At 39.3% G+C, this 17,747-nt stretch overlaps 1 protein-coding gene and 1 long non-coding RNA gene across 4 annotated transcripts in view; one reads left to right on the forward strand and one right to left on the reverse strand.

Moving 5' to 3' along the window:
* Window positions 1–17,747, forward strand: part of LOC119599071 — a 90,919-nt gene that overhangs the window by 51,812 nt on the left and 21,360 nt on the right. The window lies entirely within an intron of this gene.
* Window positions 13,108–15,667, reverse strand: LOC119599072. The gene is made up of 3 exons (XR_005231057.1): window positions 15,509–15,667; window positions 14,956–15,063; window positions 13,108–13,180 (listed from the first exon to the last, which is right to left on the reverse strand). It is a non-coding gene; the product is annotated as an uncharacterized LOC119599072 (long non-coding RNA).

The following is a 17,747-nucleotide window of genomic DNA, read 5'->3' on the forward strand; positions in this document are numbered from 1 at the left end:
CTGAAGTGTTACAGGTGAGTGATCACACCTATAGCTAATGAGCGTGACACGATCAATTGATAGCCGATGTCAGTTGTCGCTGAGGGACCCCACCTCCATCACATCCCCCCCCCCTCCCCCATATCCCTTTGTGCACTCAAATGCCTTTTTTATGACCCTCAAGCTTACACAAACACACGTCCTAAGTGGCCGATAACACAAATAACAAGGCTTAAAGTTTCTGTGTAAATGTAAATGCGATAAACCAATATTCATACTTTGCACATTCATACTTATAAAACTAACAGGTTAATTACCTAATAGACTAAAAAGACGCTGGTCTGATTCTATTTACAGAGCCTGAATAGTTTTTTTCAAGGAAATCTACAACCAGGTCAAAGACGGGTTTCCCCCTCAAAATTTATGCCTGACCCCTGATTATCTCCCAACTAGCGTCACCACCTGTCCAGTGTTGACTCAGTTATGTTTTGCTAATTAAGCTCAAGGGGACAATGCGGTATATTTCCTAAAATGTTCCTGCCGCATTTCTCGATGTTTTACAATCTAAAATGCACTTAGGAAATAGATTTATTTTTCCCTTAAAGACCCATATGTAAAACTTTTGTTTGACCTTGTAACTGACTTGACAATGACCGTGTTACAGGCAAGTGATCACCCCTCATAACCAATAACAAATAACCGCGCAAGGGAAAAACCCAACCGCAGGACGGATAGAGTCAGTCCAGGTAATGCCCAAAATTCAAGGTGTTTACCCGAGAAACAGGTGACCCTTCCTTCCCTTCCTACTGCCCCTGCCCCATACCTCATTACAAAGCAATAACAGTAGAAAAAGAGCAAACAAACCAGTCAAAAAGTCCTGCTTAAGGAGATAATACAGCCCTTCACTGAAGGCTACAGGTGAGTGATCACACCTATAGCTAATGAGCGTGACACGATCAATATGATAGCCCGATGCCAGGTGTCACTGATGACCCCACCTCCATCATCACCCCCCCCCCCCCCCCCCTCCCCCCCCCCGCAATATTCATCGTGTTTGAACTTGTCCCTAGATCGATAATTGACCATGTTACAGACAAAGTGACCACCTCTCCTAATGAATGAAACTGTCATAATCAATAAAAAAATAACCCTCGAAGGGAGAGGACCCTAACGATTGATAAGCTTGCGACCCCTCCATCTTTTAATATGTTATGCTAGTGTTCTTACATCCCAAAGACATCTTCATAATAAAAATATAGTTCATTGAAAAGGATCATGAAATTCTTGTACCTTATTATGACTCTCAAGCTTATACAAACACACGTCCTAAGAGACGATGACACAAATAAAAGGCTTAAATTTTCTGTATAAATGTAAATGCGATAACCAATATTTCATATGTTTGCACGGTTCATACTTATAAAACTAACAGGTTAATTACCTAACAGATTGAAAAGACGCTGGTTTTATTCCATTTAGAGAGCATTAATATTGTTTTCAAGGTATCTGCGCAGGGCAAAGGTGGGTTTCCCCTTCATATTTACGCCTGAACACCTGATTATCTACCAACTAGCGTCACCACCTGTCCCACGTGTTGACTCAGTTATGTTTTGCTAATTAATCTTAAGGGACAATGCAGTATTTTTCCTAAAATGTTCCTGCCTCATTTCGCGATGTTTTATAATCTACAATGCAACTTAGAAAATATATTTAGTTTTCCCTTAAGGCCCATATGTATAACTATATACAGACGAGCGTATCCTTCCATAAGAGGTCGCATAACAATACATTCTCCGTTTTATGATGATATCAGAAAAAAAATTGAATCAACACAGAAGGTGGACTAGGTTTTCAGCAATTTACTCCCCCTCCTCGAAATTGTCTATAGTACCTGGCTCGGAAGGAGCATTCAGATTCTGATAGAAGCTTATAAATACTAACGACCGCATCTGAGTCATTACATGCTAATATTTATCAAATTATTCTTAATGACAAATAAGCTACCTATAGTATCAATATATTTATATACTATTTTTGTATAAAATTACCATATTACCTTGCTATATAAGGTGGAAATCAATTAAAATAAATTAAAACTGTTAACATACTTTGTCTCAGAAATATGTTCATTGATTAATTAAAATTATCTGCCGCGCCACGTCAAAGGCCATTATCGGCGATTGCCATGTGGGGCTAAAATGTTAAATTACTGAAAATACCTAAAGATTTTACAGGAAATAAATCCTCTTACATGTAAACATAGATAAATAATTAAAAAAAATTTTATGAAAATCAAAACATAAATATTGTGCTTTAAAAGTATAAAAGTATAAAAATTATATTTGTTTAAAATATTAGGTTCCTTTTGGAAAACTTGTTTTACTCCTCATGTTATAAAGTTTTTATAATTGTTCGTGTTTGGACAAAGCCACAGACAAATTAGCCTAAAGCAGGATTTTGACCATGGGTATTAGCTTCGACATCGATGTTTTTTGATAAACACGATATAACCCTTTTATATATAAATGCCTAAAGGTATCAACTTATTTGCCTGAGACATTATTTTTTACTAAATCTTGTATTGTTATCTTTCAACAGCTAAACTACCTATGTTATCGCCCACCCCCTACGTCGGTTAACCTATTCAGAGCACGATATATTACTGTAAAACTGACCGCAGTTAGACAGGGGAAATTGTAACCCGCACTTCCGCACGCGTCCTTCGCCAACGCTATGCACGCCCGGGCAAGTAAACGCGCACGCGGCGGCGACGGTTTTTGCGGCGGTGGCGGAGGCGGCGGACCCGGCGATGGATTTGCAGCGGTGGTGGTGGTTTTGTGGCAGTAGGACGGTGGAAAGTAAACAAGCAAAAGGAGGGGTAAGAGGGTGGGGGGTACCTGGCATATGGTTTCAGAGAGAAGGGGAGGGGTGATCACTCGTGTGTGTTAGACATCATTAACTAATGATTCTGGTTACGGTCATTGATTGCGTTAATCACTTTCCGTGGTCATTAACCTGTTGTGATGCGTAACATAAGCCTGTTATTTGTGTTATCGCCTCTTAGGACGTGTGTTTGTGTAAGCTTGAGTCATAATAAAGTACAAGAATTTCATAATCCTTTTCAATAAACTATATTTTTATTATGAAGATGTCTCTGGGATGTAAGAACGGCTAGTATAACATGTTAAAAGATGAGGCCCCTACCGCTCCCACCCGCCTACCTCCCGCCGCCCAAAAAATATCAAAAGTTGCCAGCATGGAAATATTGCAGCCAATGGTATTTAAAGCCCCGTTTAGTAGTTTGGTGAGTGAACAGTGAGTGACAATACGCCCGGAAGAAAAGAAAGATATTCAGTGGAGAAACCCACCTACACGACAAATAATAAATCATCGCCACCTGGAGATATCACCGCAATGAAGAAAACGGGTTAAGTTCCGTAATCACTGGTGCAGACTGTCATTTAAGAGGAGGATACGATCGAGACAAAGAATTATCTTCAGACAGCTCTAACTTATCGCTACATAGATGGTCCTGACACATGCCCTATCAAAAATCCAAGGAGCTGCCACCCGGGGAAGATGATCTATCCGATATATTCTCATCATTCACCAAAAGTGAGAAAAACGTTAGCAAAACACAGAAAAGAACCAGTGATATATTCTCTTAGCAAAAACAGAATATGCTTTGGAGGACGAGAGGAGGGGTGGTGGTGACATTTGAGACAATTGTGCAAGCTCGAGTTCTTCTTCCACATCGCTTACACCCCTATACGGGATTGACGCAAAATATGTGTGATTTGGGAAAAAGAAAATAAAAGTATATATTGTACAACGAGTTTTATAATCCTTTTAGTTAATTGTATTTATCCCTGTCACGGCGAGGGACGGAACGGTAATTATTGGTCATTAGCAGACCTGTTGTGTGACCGACTGATGGGGGTGGGGGGACGGGGGGAGGGCGTTAGGGTATTGATTATGACAGTTTATCATTAGGAGGGGTGGTCACTCGTCTGTAACGGGTCAATTTTCGATCCGGGACAAGTTCAAACACGATGAATATTTCGGGGGGGGGGTGTGGAGGGGAGGTGGGTCATCAGTGACACCCGGCATTGGGTTGGATTATGATTGCATCATTCATTATGAGGGGTGATCACTCGCACTTCAGTGCAGGGCTGATTATCTCCTCAAGTAGGACTTGTGATTTGTTTGTTTGCTTCTTTTTCTTACTATTATTGCTTTGGGTATGGAGGAATGTGGGGCAGGGGCGGTAGGAGGGAAGGAGGGTTTGGTTTGGGAGGAGGGGGGGAGGTTGAGAGGAAACCCTTTTGGTGTGTGTATTAGACATCATTAGAGGGGCATTTATGGATTAGATTAATTTGGAGGGAATGATCATTCGTCTGTAACCCGGGTCAATTTCGATCCAGGTACAAGTTCAAAACACGATGAATATTGCGGGGGGTGGGGTTGTAGAGGGGAGGAGGGTCATCTGTGACACCTGGCATCGGGTGGATTATGATTGCCTCATTCATTAGGAGGGGTGATCACTCGAGTGTGTGACTGGGGTTTAAATTTTCGATACAGGTACAAGTTTAAACATGATGAATATTGCGGTGCGGGGGTTTGGGGGGGTATGGAAGAGGGTGGTTTTGGGGTGGGGTTGGGGTAAGAGGGTGGGGAGGGTCATCTGTGGGGACCTGGGTTGTGGTTTCGGAGAGTAGGGGTGGGGAGTCCTCCAGGTGTGTGCTAATGATTTGGTTACGGTCATTGATAATGATTCTGGTTACGGCACTGATTGCGTTAATCACTTTCTGCGGTCATTAACCTGTTGTGGTGCGTAAGGTGAGGCGTTCTGTCCAGTCGCCTGTATTGAGAGGAGGGGAGGGACACCCTGTAGATATCATTAGGTCAGTAATAATTCCAGTTCCGATCATTGATTATGATAATCACTTAATTATGCCTACTTCCTGCTATGATGCGCCATGAACGATCGTAAGGTAGTCTGGTGTGCATGCTAAACATCATTAACTATGATTAATGATTCCGGTTACGGTCATTGATTACGTTAATCACTTGCGGTTACGGTCATTGGTTACGTAAATCGATTGCGGTTTCCGGTTTTCATTAACCTACTTCCTGTTTACACCCTCATGTACGTACGTGAGAGGAGGACCAGTGTCCATAGACCATCTACTTATATATATTATATATATATAAAATATAATATATATATATATATATATATATATATATATATATGATATAGTATATATATATATATATATATATATATATATTATATATATATTTTATATTATATATATATTTTATACATTGTATATCTGAATGCACATATGATTCTGATTGGTCAGTCTGTTTCCACACTTGGAATCTAATTGGCTACACTAATTACCCCACTATTATAGCAACCTTGGATCAGTTTGAGACTTACTGTGAATAATAAAAATACATATGGACAACTGAGGCGAAAATAATACATCATTGTTATTCGGATGTACAGTCCGAAAAAAACGTATTGTTACCCTTGACACGAACTATGAAAAATCGACGGCGTTGTGAAATATCGAGGCAGGGTAGTTAGTGCCGTAACCCTACGAATGTAGATTTTGCGATACAGTAACATTATTAGCTATGTATTAGTCATTAAAAATGTAAAACACCCCTAAGTTTCCTTATATGTACGCAAAATAAAAGAAGTATTAGAATAATGTTGTTTGGCAACACATGCGGTAAAAAAAAAAAAAAAAAAAAAAAAGTCACTATCTGGCAAATGAGCGGTCATATCTTCCAATGTTATTTTCCATGTTTATTATAGTGTAGCCCTTTTGTTTGTTCTTTAATATTAAAATGTTTTCATTAAAAGGAAAATAATACGGGTTTATAAGTTCCAATAATTTATGTTCCATCGCCCTGCCACTAGAACATCCTTCAAAAGTCGTGCGCGTCGTTATGAAGAACAACGAGCTCCTCGCAAACTGTGAGACCGTCTCCATGGTGCATAAGGTGTAAATACCATTCCCAATTCATGTTGATTTAGCAGCATCCCATGGAGCATTTGTCAACTCACTTTAAGGCATTTATATCCCACTTTGAAGCTTTACAATCCTGCCTCCGATTTATGTAAGCCACAAACATCAAAGGTCATGTAGTACTCTATTTCGTTTATATAATACCATGCATACTGATAACAGTTGAAATATCCGGTACACTAGTCTCGGTCCTTGAATATTGTAATAAGATCGTCATATGGAGCTAACAAAATGACAACACCAGCAGACATTTCTGGCAGCTGAACTTATTGGAATTTTACACCAAAGACTTCTTGTCTTCCTTATAGACCAGCATCCGAGAGGAGTTTGGTCAAACGAACTTGGCACCAATTGTGGAGTGCAGAATCACGCTGAGAATGTTAGGGCATATCTACTGCGTTTGGCCCCTGGGAACCCTAAAAGAGGCAAAAAAATTCAGCTCAATCAAACATGCTGTAGATAGGTACCGCACACAATTTATTTCACGGTAATTAAAAAAAGGGGCCTAAATATTTTGGCTAGATCAAGCATTATTGGTACCAGACGAATTACCCATTGCATTATACCTGACAGACACACCCAAAAGTTGACCCCACTCTCTGCTCTGGCAAAACTGATGTAGATGAAACATGAAAGGTGCCGATGAGGCCAGCCAGATTCCGGAAAGAAAGAAAAAAAAAACTTGGTTGGGTAACAGCAACAAGTATTCGGATGAAGACAATTCTTCCCTGATGCAATATTCGGGAGGTAAGAAGAGTTGATGTTGGGGCTGAGAAAGGGTCACATGCTTTAGTAATTGCTTCATATAAGGCATCCCTGTGGCGGCAATCCCTCTAGATCCTGCTAATCCGAAATTGTGTTGCAGGATGCTCTTCCATTTCCACTGCAGTCATATGCAGGAGTTCTGTAACAAACATACCTCGCTGTGTTGATGTAATGCACGATCTTCTAATGGCATTAAGGAAGTGGAGCCCCGCAATTCCTCTCATTGGCAAGGTGAATATATTAATGGAATGTTACTATTCCTCTTCTATTAGTTTCATTCAGTACCTTTCAGCAGAGAGTGGGGTCAACTTTTGTGTGTTCGAGCATAATGCAGCGGGTAATTTGTCTGGTAGTGACCATTCTGTACTCTCTGAGATGTGTTGTATATAAACTGATTCAAGTGGTATCAATAATGTTTGAGCTACCCAAAAGTTTTAGGCCATTTTTGGGTGTTTAACGGGCCTAACGCAGCAGAGATTGTGTCTGCCACGAACATTTTTTTTTTTACCAGTGTGAGTGTAATTACCGGGGAAAACAGCATTTTTGACAAGCTGTTTTTTTTTTTGGGGGGGGCCTTTTTTGGGATTTCCCCGGGGGAAAAACGCAGCAGGGGGTCCCCCACAGATGTCATTTCATCTATGCCCAAAACTTTCCTGCGTGATGGCATTCCACAATTGGTCCACGTTGGGTTGCTAAACTACTCTCGGCTCCCGCTCTACTTCCTAAAACTTTCTATAGAGTGTGCCTGCTCTCCCTCTATTATGCTGCAAGTAAATTTTAAATTTTAATTAGATTCACCAAGACTTTTTTTTGTGATAATCCCTTCAAGATTCCCCCCCCCCCCCCCCAATCTTGAGATTCCCCCAAAAATCGTCCTGACACTTTAGCGTGACTGGTTTTGTGAAAAGGGAAATTCGTTGTCATTTGGGGGAGACCGGGTTCTTACATGTCCGGGACTGTTACACCTGTTGTCCTACTTGGGTTAAACCATACAATGTTTTTACAATTGAAAAAAAAATAAAAATTTAACTTCAAATTAACTCGGTTCGAAAAAACAAATAATAAAATTTTGGTAGCCCCCACTATTTGGGAATATGTAGGAATTACGCAAGCCCAAACCCTATTTAATAACCAGTGATATGGTAAAACCCGAGTGAAACGGGTTAAAACTAAAAAAATGTTAATTTATTATAAAAAAAACAAAAAAAAAAAAAATCTTTTAATCACAATGAAACAGTGATGAAAGTTTTTTATTATCCTAACCAAAAAAATTTTTCTATCCCTTTTCATCAGGAAAACCAAAAATAATTTTTATATGCGACAAAAGATAAAAAAACCCAGGGAATATAACCCAAATTTTGAAGGAGTAATCTCATCAAAGTATTGGGAAAGGGCCAAACAAGTAAATGTGGGAAGTAAACTCAAATTAAGTTCATGTCGGATTTTTTTAGGGGGTTTCCCCAAAAACTTCACAGCCCTCACACCTCTCGGGAAAACTGCTTTTGGCTCTGGGCAGCCTGCCCTTGTCCTTTTTTGGTTGCCAGGAAATCGAAGGGGGGCGTAAATTTTTGCACACATTTTTCCTCCCCAAACAAAAGTATGTTTCTTAAATGGAAAATAAAAAAAGTAAAAATTTGGTTTGTGATAAGAATTTTAAAATGCAGTTTTCCCAGGGGTTATTTGTAAAAAAAACCGCTGAAAGGTTGCCGCATAATTCAAACTATATTATAACCAAAAAAGCGGTCATTACTACCATAATAAAAGTTAAAAGCAATCGGCCATAGAAAAACAAAAAAGGTCAGGAAAAGGGGGCCCCGTAACTTTTCGGATTGAAAGATGGGGAATTTTTTTTTTTTTTTTATCGAGTAAAAAACTTTTTGGCGTCAAAAGTTTTATAAATGCCATTCACTGAATAAATATATTGATTGGATAGCGATGAAAAAACACAGAAGCTGACAAAAAGATTGTCAAGTTAGGGTGCGGACAATAAGTATGATGTGACGGCTTTGCATGGTATACCCCTAACGTATTGAGTACGCTATATTCTCTATACAGAGAATTCCAGGTCAGTGTCCTTGGGGCCCTATCGCACCCTTTCCTTTTCTTCAATTAACTGAGCAATTACCCCCTGGGCCTCCATGCTACGGACAGTAATGTTAGAAATAATTTTCTTTATTAAGATGCCCGCGGGCCCAGCATTTCAACATGAGGGGAATCAATACAAACCATGCTAATAAAATGCGTAAAACGAAAGGGTAATAAAATCCCTTATGAAAAAGCCGATATTCGTACTCGGTGCCCCCACTTCCCATTGGGGGTTTATTTTATTTAAAGACTCGTACCCGGATTGTTATACCGCGAAACGAGAGGGGGGGGGGACTAGTCTCCCACAAAATAAAAATTGGGGAAGTCTTTGTTGGCTTCCAAACTTCTGAGGGAAACCCTGAAGATGAGTGAAAACATTTAGTTCAAACCCACTCTAAGTTTCAAAAGGGGAAAAGGGGTTTTTTCGGAATTTTTACCCCCAAGGGTAGAAAAATATCAAATTAAAAAAAGTGAAAATGATGGCAATAGTTAAAACGGAATAAAATAAAATTTACATAATTTAGTTCTGTGGCGCACTCTTTCCAGCACGGGAATGTACACATAAATGAAAAGTAGTTACACGTAAATACCCACTCAAAATGGAAAATTTTACATTCTTTTTTGAATAATTTCCTTCTTATGAATAAAGGTGTCGTTAAGAACAATCAAAAAAAATCTACAAGATTCATTTTAACTGGAGCAATTGCACTGATTAACTGAGGGGGGAGCCACCGGGTTTGCACAAGCACTTTTTTATTTTTATACAAAAGGGCGTTTTTTGGGTTTTTGGTTTTAAACCTGTTGGTGTTGATGTGCTTGTGAAGATATATATATTATATATATATATAAAATATATATATATATATAATCATATATATATATTAAAAATTATATAATATATATATATATATGATATATAACTATAAAATATACTATTATTTAATATACAAACTATGTAATCATTTACATTTATTATATAAAATATATATATATATATATAATATATATATATATATATTTTATATATATATATATTATATATCCGATCTTGAGGGTTTTACATAAAATGCGTCAAAATTTTACAAAAAAAATTACAAATGCCTAATTAATTTTCGAGGGTTGTATGTCTCTTTATAAATATAATTGCAATGGGTCAGGTATTTTTCGCAATAGAAACCGGGCATATATTTTTCATTTCCCTGTGTCCCTTTAATATACAAAGACACTTGAACAATCTATGCTTTAATACTAATTTCATCCTCATGAGGGAAGCTCCTTGGAAATGACATCCTTCGTTGCTATAAATAAAAGAAAGGTGTCCTAAAAGGTTGTGCTAGCTTTGCTTATCATGTATTCCGTTTTACCGTGATTCTTAACCCTTTTTTAATGACGCACCGCTTTTAAATCAGCAGTCAGTTTGAATTGCTGAAAAAATACAAATTTTTGTCAGTATATAAAAACAAATGGGCCCCTTTTTTCTCAGTCTTTTTTGACAAGGCTGCACTTTTTGTTGTTTATCTAGAAAACTTTAATAAACTCTATTTTTATAATCTATTGTAAAACACCGTAGGTTAATATGGCAAACATCTTTCTTAATATGCAGTAATACTAACAGTAAGTAATCTAAGTTGAGGGCATCCCTAACTTATTTTCATTTCATCAGTTTTAAAGCCGGCCGCCGCTTGCAAATAAAACACATCTGAGTAAAAAATACATCTGGTAAACTAACATCGAGTGTAGTTGGGATCCCACCTTATTTTCTTGCATCATTGAAAAAGGGGCCCCCGTTATTTGATAAGGGCAAATTTAGAGTCCATAAAAGTTAGGAAAAAAATTAAAGACTTTTCCCTTTCGGGCGTGCTAGAAAATCAGTAAAATATAAGAACGACTAAAAAGTTTGACAGTAAATCAAAAAGGGCTTTTAAATTTTGCTATAAATTTTGAAATCAGAATTATTTTTAAATTTGTTAAAATTGCATTGTTGTTTTAAAAGCAGTCCTTACGCGTGTCGGACATTTCCCCACACCTACGACTTCGGCCGAGTCTCAGACAAAACTGCCCAAGACATTTTCATGACAAACTTGCTGAGTCAAAGACATATGAAGATAATCACACATCAGTAATGACATAGACTTTGGAGAACCATTTTGATTTACTGTTAACCATTAATTGATCCGTTTTCTACACATTTACATCAATTTTCTATTTGAAAATACAAACGGTGCCATGCAGCTTCACAGCTGCTGCAGTGACATGAAACCTATTGTTGCCTAAAATTTGTGTTGAACTTGTAAAAATGTGTAATAATATTGTCTTAATAAAAGTAAGATTTATTACAGCATGTAGTTTAAACCATGCTACTGCAATCAGTCATCTTCACGACTCAATAACGAAGTAAATGTTTATTTTATTACCAGCATTAACTTTGAGATGTTTCAAAGGGGCAAGTCGTGGACTTTTTTTTTTTTGTCTTAGACAAATTGCGGGGTCTAAGACTTTTTGTGAATAACGCCCTAACCTCGCACCTCCGTTAAGAATGAACCAGTGCGTAAGACCTTGGAGATCCTGAGACCAATGTTAATTTTTTTTAGCTTTCTGCTTAATACATACTGGGGGGAGGATGGGGAGCGAGTCTTTGTGTAAATTATATAAAAAAGATGATCTACCTTGATTGGCTAGAAGTTAACGACCTTGCACGGGTTCTTGGGTCAACTGTCCCACATCGCCCGGTCTAATAATGTGGTTTCTTGTTTGGTTTCAGAAAATTACTTTTTCCTTAAATCACAATTCTATCCTCAAAGAATTTTAGTCTTAATTCCTAAATCTTTAATGTCATTGTATCCTACAAATATGTCACAGACGATAAACCTTTTAAGATTATCAAAAAGCCTTTATTTACATATCGGGATGTTATAACTCTACATACTATTTTTTTCAATGTAGAATTTTGAACAGCATATGGTCTCTCAAACTCAGCAAATCTTGCTTTCTCCCTTGGTTATTTTAAAAGTATGAATTCCATTCCACTTTTTCCAATAAGAACTGGTGGGGTGGGGTCGTCCTACCTGCTCTGCGGTGCTTTTCCTGGTCACACATGTGACCAGAAAAAAAAGAAAAAAAATGGTGCAGAGAGCTTTCAGGAAATAGTCCATAATACTCCTGAAGGCCTTTTGTTTTATTAATGACTGATATTGAGCATGGATAGACTTCCCAACATTAAACAACTGTGAGCTGATATATAATTAAATACTGAAGAAATCAAATGCAAAATGGTTCTTGTGCATTGGGTTCGGGTCATGTTGATGGATGTACATCAACCAATGACACAAATGCATAATAATTATTTCTAGCCTAGTATCATAAACATCTTAAAAATTTATGCTCTTATTATTATTCAGGTAAAACCCAAAAGCTTCTTTAAAAGTCCGAGTTGACTTGTCTGGACATAGACGAGGCTCCAACCGGTTTTTCAGATTCGTTTGCTCTGGACAAACAGAGTAAACGCAGAATTAGGCGGCATTTTCGAAGAACGAAATGACATTATCAACAATTCGTTTTACCCTTGTAACCCTGGCCTTCCCGTCGGGCAATTGCTGCGCAAAGAGTTCTCGAATCCCGTTCTCTCGGTCGCTTTTGTAGGCTGCTTGAAGATGCTCCATCTTGAGGCCGCTTGCAGCGATCTTCTCTAACATGGACACTTTCACGTTTACATTTCCAAGAGGGTAAAGAGTCTCCATACTTTCCTTTTTCATGTACAAGTAAGCCAACGCCGCCTCCACGTACTCGACATCGAACTTTGTAGGCCTCCATGGTCTTCAGGTCCGGGCTCACCTTCTCCACTAGCCTCTGGAGTGCACGGTGTCTGCCGAGGCATTGTGGGCCGCGAACTTCTCGCCGATGAGACTCTTGTGGAGATCTCCCAGTGTATGTGTCTTCCTGCGTGGGTTACAGCTTGCGAAAAAAGTGGCCCAGCGTGTCGAGGAATCCAAGAGTTCGCATTTTCAGAACGTTGATCATACCCGTGTTGGTGGCTGTCGTGATCAGTACGCGACTGTCGAACGTCTTTGCGTTGTGGCCGACCAGCAGGACTCGGCCAGGGCCCAAGAACTCAAAAGAAGCCCTTCAGTGCATTCCTTATCGACTGAGCCTCAACGACGCGTCCATGGTGCCATAAGAGGCCTTTGTTAGCGAGATGCCTGTCACCGCGTGGCCCTTACGCCGATGGGGATACCCGGGTATGACGTAGGCGCTGTAAGAGCTGTCGCCCCTCACGCCGGCGATCTGGATGATATGCGACTGCGCCCCTGGAAAATGTCACAATCGAACTTGCATAAGCCTTCTACACTGTTTAAATACATTGGTGAGTATATCTTTTTCATTATCCATAAAGCTAAATTACTCAATATTAACCAAATATATTAGACCGAAACTTAAATATATTGATTTCCATTTAAACAAATAATAATAACGCTGCCCTCCTGCAACAAATCCAACCAAAAATACCTCTCCCCAGCTAACACATCCGAACGAGGTCTTCTTCAAATGCAACTCATATAAGGGAAGGAAAGTATTCATCAACGAGGACCTGTGCCTCGTAAGGATCGAAGCTACAGGATGCGAAGGTGGAGATTCCTCTCCCCGCACCGCCGCCTCCCTTTCTCGCTCAACTACAGATACAGTGACCATACCCTGACGACCAACCCCTCATCCTGTCCTCTTCCTCTCATTCTCGCCCTTCTCTCACGTCTTTATCATCGTCCTCGTCCTCTCCCTCTCCCTCTCCCTCTCCCTCCCCCTCGTCCTCGTCCTCTCCCACGTCCTCGTTTCGCCCTCTCCCTCCCCCTCTCCCGATTCAAAGAATCCCCCCCCCTCTCCCAATTCCACCCCCGTCATCCCCATCCCGACTCATTCCCCCCGTACCTTCTACAAAGACCAGTATCTAGTTCGTACCTAGGGACGGTTAACCAGGCAGAGGTCATGGGCACAATAGCGCGATTATTTGTTAGTGCAACGTTTTATAGTCTATACTAACTTTATCACATACGATAGGTGTTTTTTTTTTCTAGATTCCTGAAAAGTAAAACTACTGCATAAAAATGAGGATACAAGTGACGCCGGCAATTTTCGCCTAGTCTCTGCACTTTAAATAAACTTTAGGAAAAAGTCCCCTACTTGATTTTTTTTTCACAAAAACACCATCCTTTGTCAAATTTGGTTTTATTTTTGACCGGAGACATCTACATAGAATGCTCTTGCATGTACTAATACATCACAAAATGCTTTAAACAATGATGAATATACATTGCGTGTTTCCCAGATCTTTTTCAAATCTTTTTATACTATAGATTACATTTTTTTAACAACTATTACGATTTACGAGGCAAATTCCCATTTCTTGATAAATAGCAATTAAAAAAAAAAAGGGCGCAATGTATATTTACGACAACCAGGTGTTAACTAACCGGCATATTAATCGCGGATTATTTAATGGATCCATTATTAGTTTTGTTTTCTTTTAAATATACATTAACGAAATTTTCCTACTATTAACAAGCAAATCATCTATTGCTGACAACAGCACCTAATTCAGTACCGACAAAAATACCTGTAAACTGAACTACGAACTGAGTGGCCTCTCTTGTCTAGCACATCTATTTGTTTTGAAGCATTAACCATCTCAAAATGGTTCGCGGCAAACCAATGAACAAGGCATGACAAGAAAAAGGAACAAGAAAATATCCATGACATGCCCTTGATGATTAGCAATGAAATCTTAATTGAATGTGGTTAAAGTACTCTTTATTCTCCCCATCTAAGTTATCATAATGACCACTTCCCCACTTACCCCCCCCCCCTCCTTAAGAAAAAAAAATAAATAAAAAAAAACCCCCAGAGAAATTCTCTTTTTGTTTAAATAGAAAATAGGTCCTTTCCCCCTATTTTAAATATCATAAATTACTCCTCCCCCTTTGATAAATAACTAAAAAATAAATACGAAAAATAATAGATAAGTAAACAAATAAGAATAATGGGTTAATAAATTAATAATAAGAAAAAAAAGAAAAAAAAAGTCACTCACCGAACCCCGTGGTCTCGATGTCAAAGAAAACGAGCGGTTCGGATCCCAGTCGAACCGGCTTCGGAACGGGCGCTAGAACCGGCTCAGGGATGAACACGCCAGCAATGTCTGTTTTGTAAAGGGTTATGTAAGGAGGAGGACAGGGAGGAGAGAAAAATGGGCAAAAAAAAGGAGAAGGGGATAGGGAGAGGGAGAGAGAGAGAGAAAAAAAAAGTGGGGGAGGGAGAGGAAGGAAGAGGGAGAAACGGAGAGAGGGAGAGAGAGGAAGAAAGAGGGAGAGATGGAGAGAGGGAGAATGAGCGAGCGAGGAGGGAGAGAAAGAGAAGGGGAGAGAGCGAGAGAAGGGGGCGATATATTAATATTATATATAATATATTTTATATTATATATATATATATATATATAGAGAGAGAGAGAGAGAGAGAGAGAGAGAGAGAGAGAGAGAGAGAGAGAGAGAGAGAGAGAGAGAGCAACACAGAATTTGCACGAGATCGGCAATATTTACCTATCATCAGAAATAATCACTATTATTCATAAATAAACAAATACTTACTCCCGGGCTGGTTAACTGCTCTCCTTAGCCTTTCTTCTCCTCTTCTTTCTTCTGTTATTCTTCTCCCTCTCCCTCTTCCTCTAGTTTCTTCTCTTCCTTCGCTTGCATCTAATTCTCTTTCTTCTTCTCCTCGTCCTGATCCTCTTCCTCTCCTTCCCCTTTCACCTCCTCCTCTTCCTACTTCTTCTGCTCTTCTTGTCCCTCTCCCTCTTCCTCTAGTTTCTTCTCTTCCTCCGCTTGCTTCCAATTCTCTTTCTTTTCTCCTCGTCCTGCTCCTCTTCCTCCTTCTTTTCTTCCCCTTTCTTTTTCTCCTCCCTTGTTTGCTTCTTCTCCTCTTCCTCTCCTCGTCCTCGTCCTCCCCCGTCCCTCTTCCTCTATTCATTCTTTTTCCATATATATTTATTTCGATCAAGTTCCCACTCCCTCTTGTTTCCGTTGGTTTTGGGAAAGAACGAAGTAATTGAACGGTGAGAATGAATGGAGGCCCCATACAATCCCATCTCCTTTTTTGTTTATTTTCTGGTTCTCACTCACTCACAGTCTCTCTCTGTCGATTTACTTAGCCTTTCTTGCCCCTGGCTTTCCTCTCTCTATCTGTCTCCTCCTTGTCTTTCCTCTGTCTTCGTTTGTTTCTATCGCGCCCACAACACGCGCGCGCAAAAACCCCACACACAAAACACACACACACACACACACACACACACACACACACACACACACACACACACCACACACACACACACAAAGCTTCACCTGCCTGATTATACCTGTGTACGGAAATTCAATACTCAATAAAAAAAACAGTGATTTCAGGTACCAGCATGAAAACAGCTAAAAGGCGAGATTTGGAATAGGCGGGAATTCAAATGTATGCAATAAAGGGAAACCAGACGGAGAAGAGCCATGCAACAAGAATGAAATCATTAAAGTAGTGGAAGACTTTTGCGGGGTTTTATACAACCCAAAGGAACAGCCATGGAGAGAAGAACACGCGGTAACTAGAATGTACCTAACATTGCAACAGAAGAAATAAAAATGGGCGCTTAATTAAAGGCATGAAGAGAGGGGAAAACACCAGGTGAAGACGGAATTAGCATAGACATAATATTGCAGGGAAATTGCAACAGTGAAACCAGCCAGTCTTTACAACAAATGCCTATCAACGGCAAAACTCCGAAGGCATGGAAATATGCAATTATTATTTTTATACATAAAAATAGCAGATAGAAAAAAAGGGGAAAAAAATACCCACCCATAAGCCTCCTTTTACTTATTTACAAACTGTTCACAAAAGTCATCGAAATTCGTATCTCTGACAAATCTTGATTCTAACCAGCCTAAAGAACAGGCAAGTTTCCGCAGTGTCTTCTCGACAGCAGACCACATCCACACACTAACCCAAATAAGTGAAAATTAAAACAATATAAGAAACCCCTGTGTATGTCATTCATCGATCACGAAAAGGCATTCGACTCTGTACAAATAACGGCAGTAATAAAAGCTATTCGAAAATAAGTAGAGGAAGTCTGTTGCAAAATATTGGAAGATTTGACAGCAACCATCAAGCTCCATACAGGGAAAACCTAAAAATTCTCTTCAACGATTCTGCAAATGAACTGTAGCAATTAATAAACGATCTAAACAGAGAAAGTCTAAATGTTGGACTACAAATGAATAAGAAACAGACAGGTCACGTTCAACAGAGAGTTCAGTTCGAACAGATACATGTACAAAAACAATGCCTAGAAGTGGTGGACGAGTATCAATCCAGGTTGCAGCGCCTTCGGAAGACACAGCAGCATGCTAAGAGGTTCCTTACCATTATTTTTAAATAAGAAAACTCTACAGAGGAAACAAGTAAGTGCCCGAAGAGGAATAGTAAGGTTGATGCTAAGCCTAAGAGATCGGATGAGGGAGACGTGGGTCAGGAAAACAGACAGTGGAAGATATCCGTAGGAGCATCGAAAAGAAGAAATGGTAAAGGGCAGGTCATATATGTTTGGGGGACAAGACGAAAGATGAGCAAAGAAAAATAAAAAGACTGAGGTAAAGAAACATAAAGAGGCCAAGGACCAGACCAATGACAAGATGGCGTGACGAAAATAACGAAATTTGGTGGCCGAGGCTGAAAAAAAAGAAAAAAAAACGCAAGACAGGAAAACATGGAAATAATTGGGAGAGGCCTACGTCCTGCAGTGGACTGATACAAACTGATAATGAAATCATGCATCCAATATTT

This window comes from Penaeus monodon, chromosome 42 (genome assembly GCF_015228065.2).
Source record: "Penaeus monodon isolate SGIC_2016 chromosome 42, NSTDA_Pmon_1, whole genome shotgun sequence".
NCBI lineage: Eukaryota > Metazoa > Arthropoda > Malacostraca > Decapoda > Penaeidae > Penaeus > Penaeus monodon.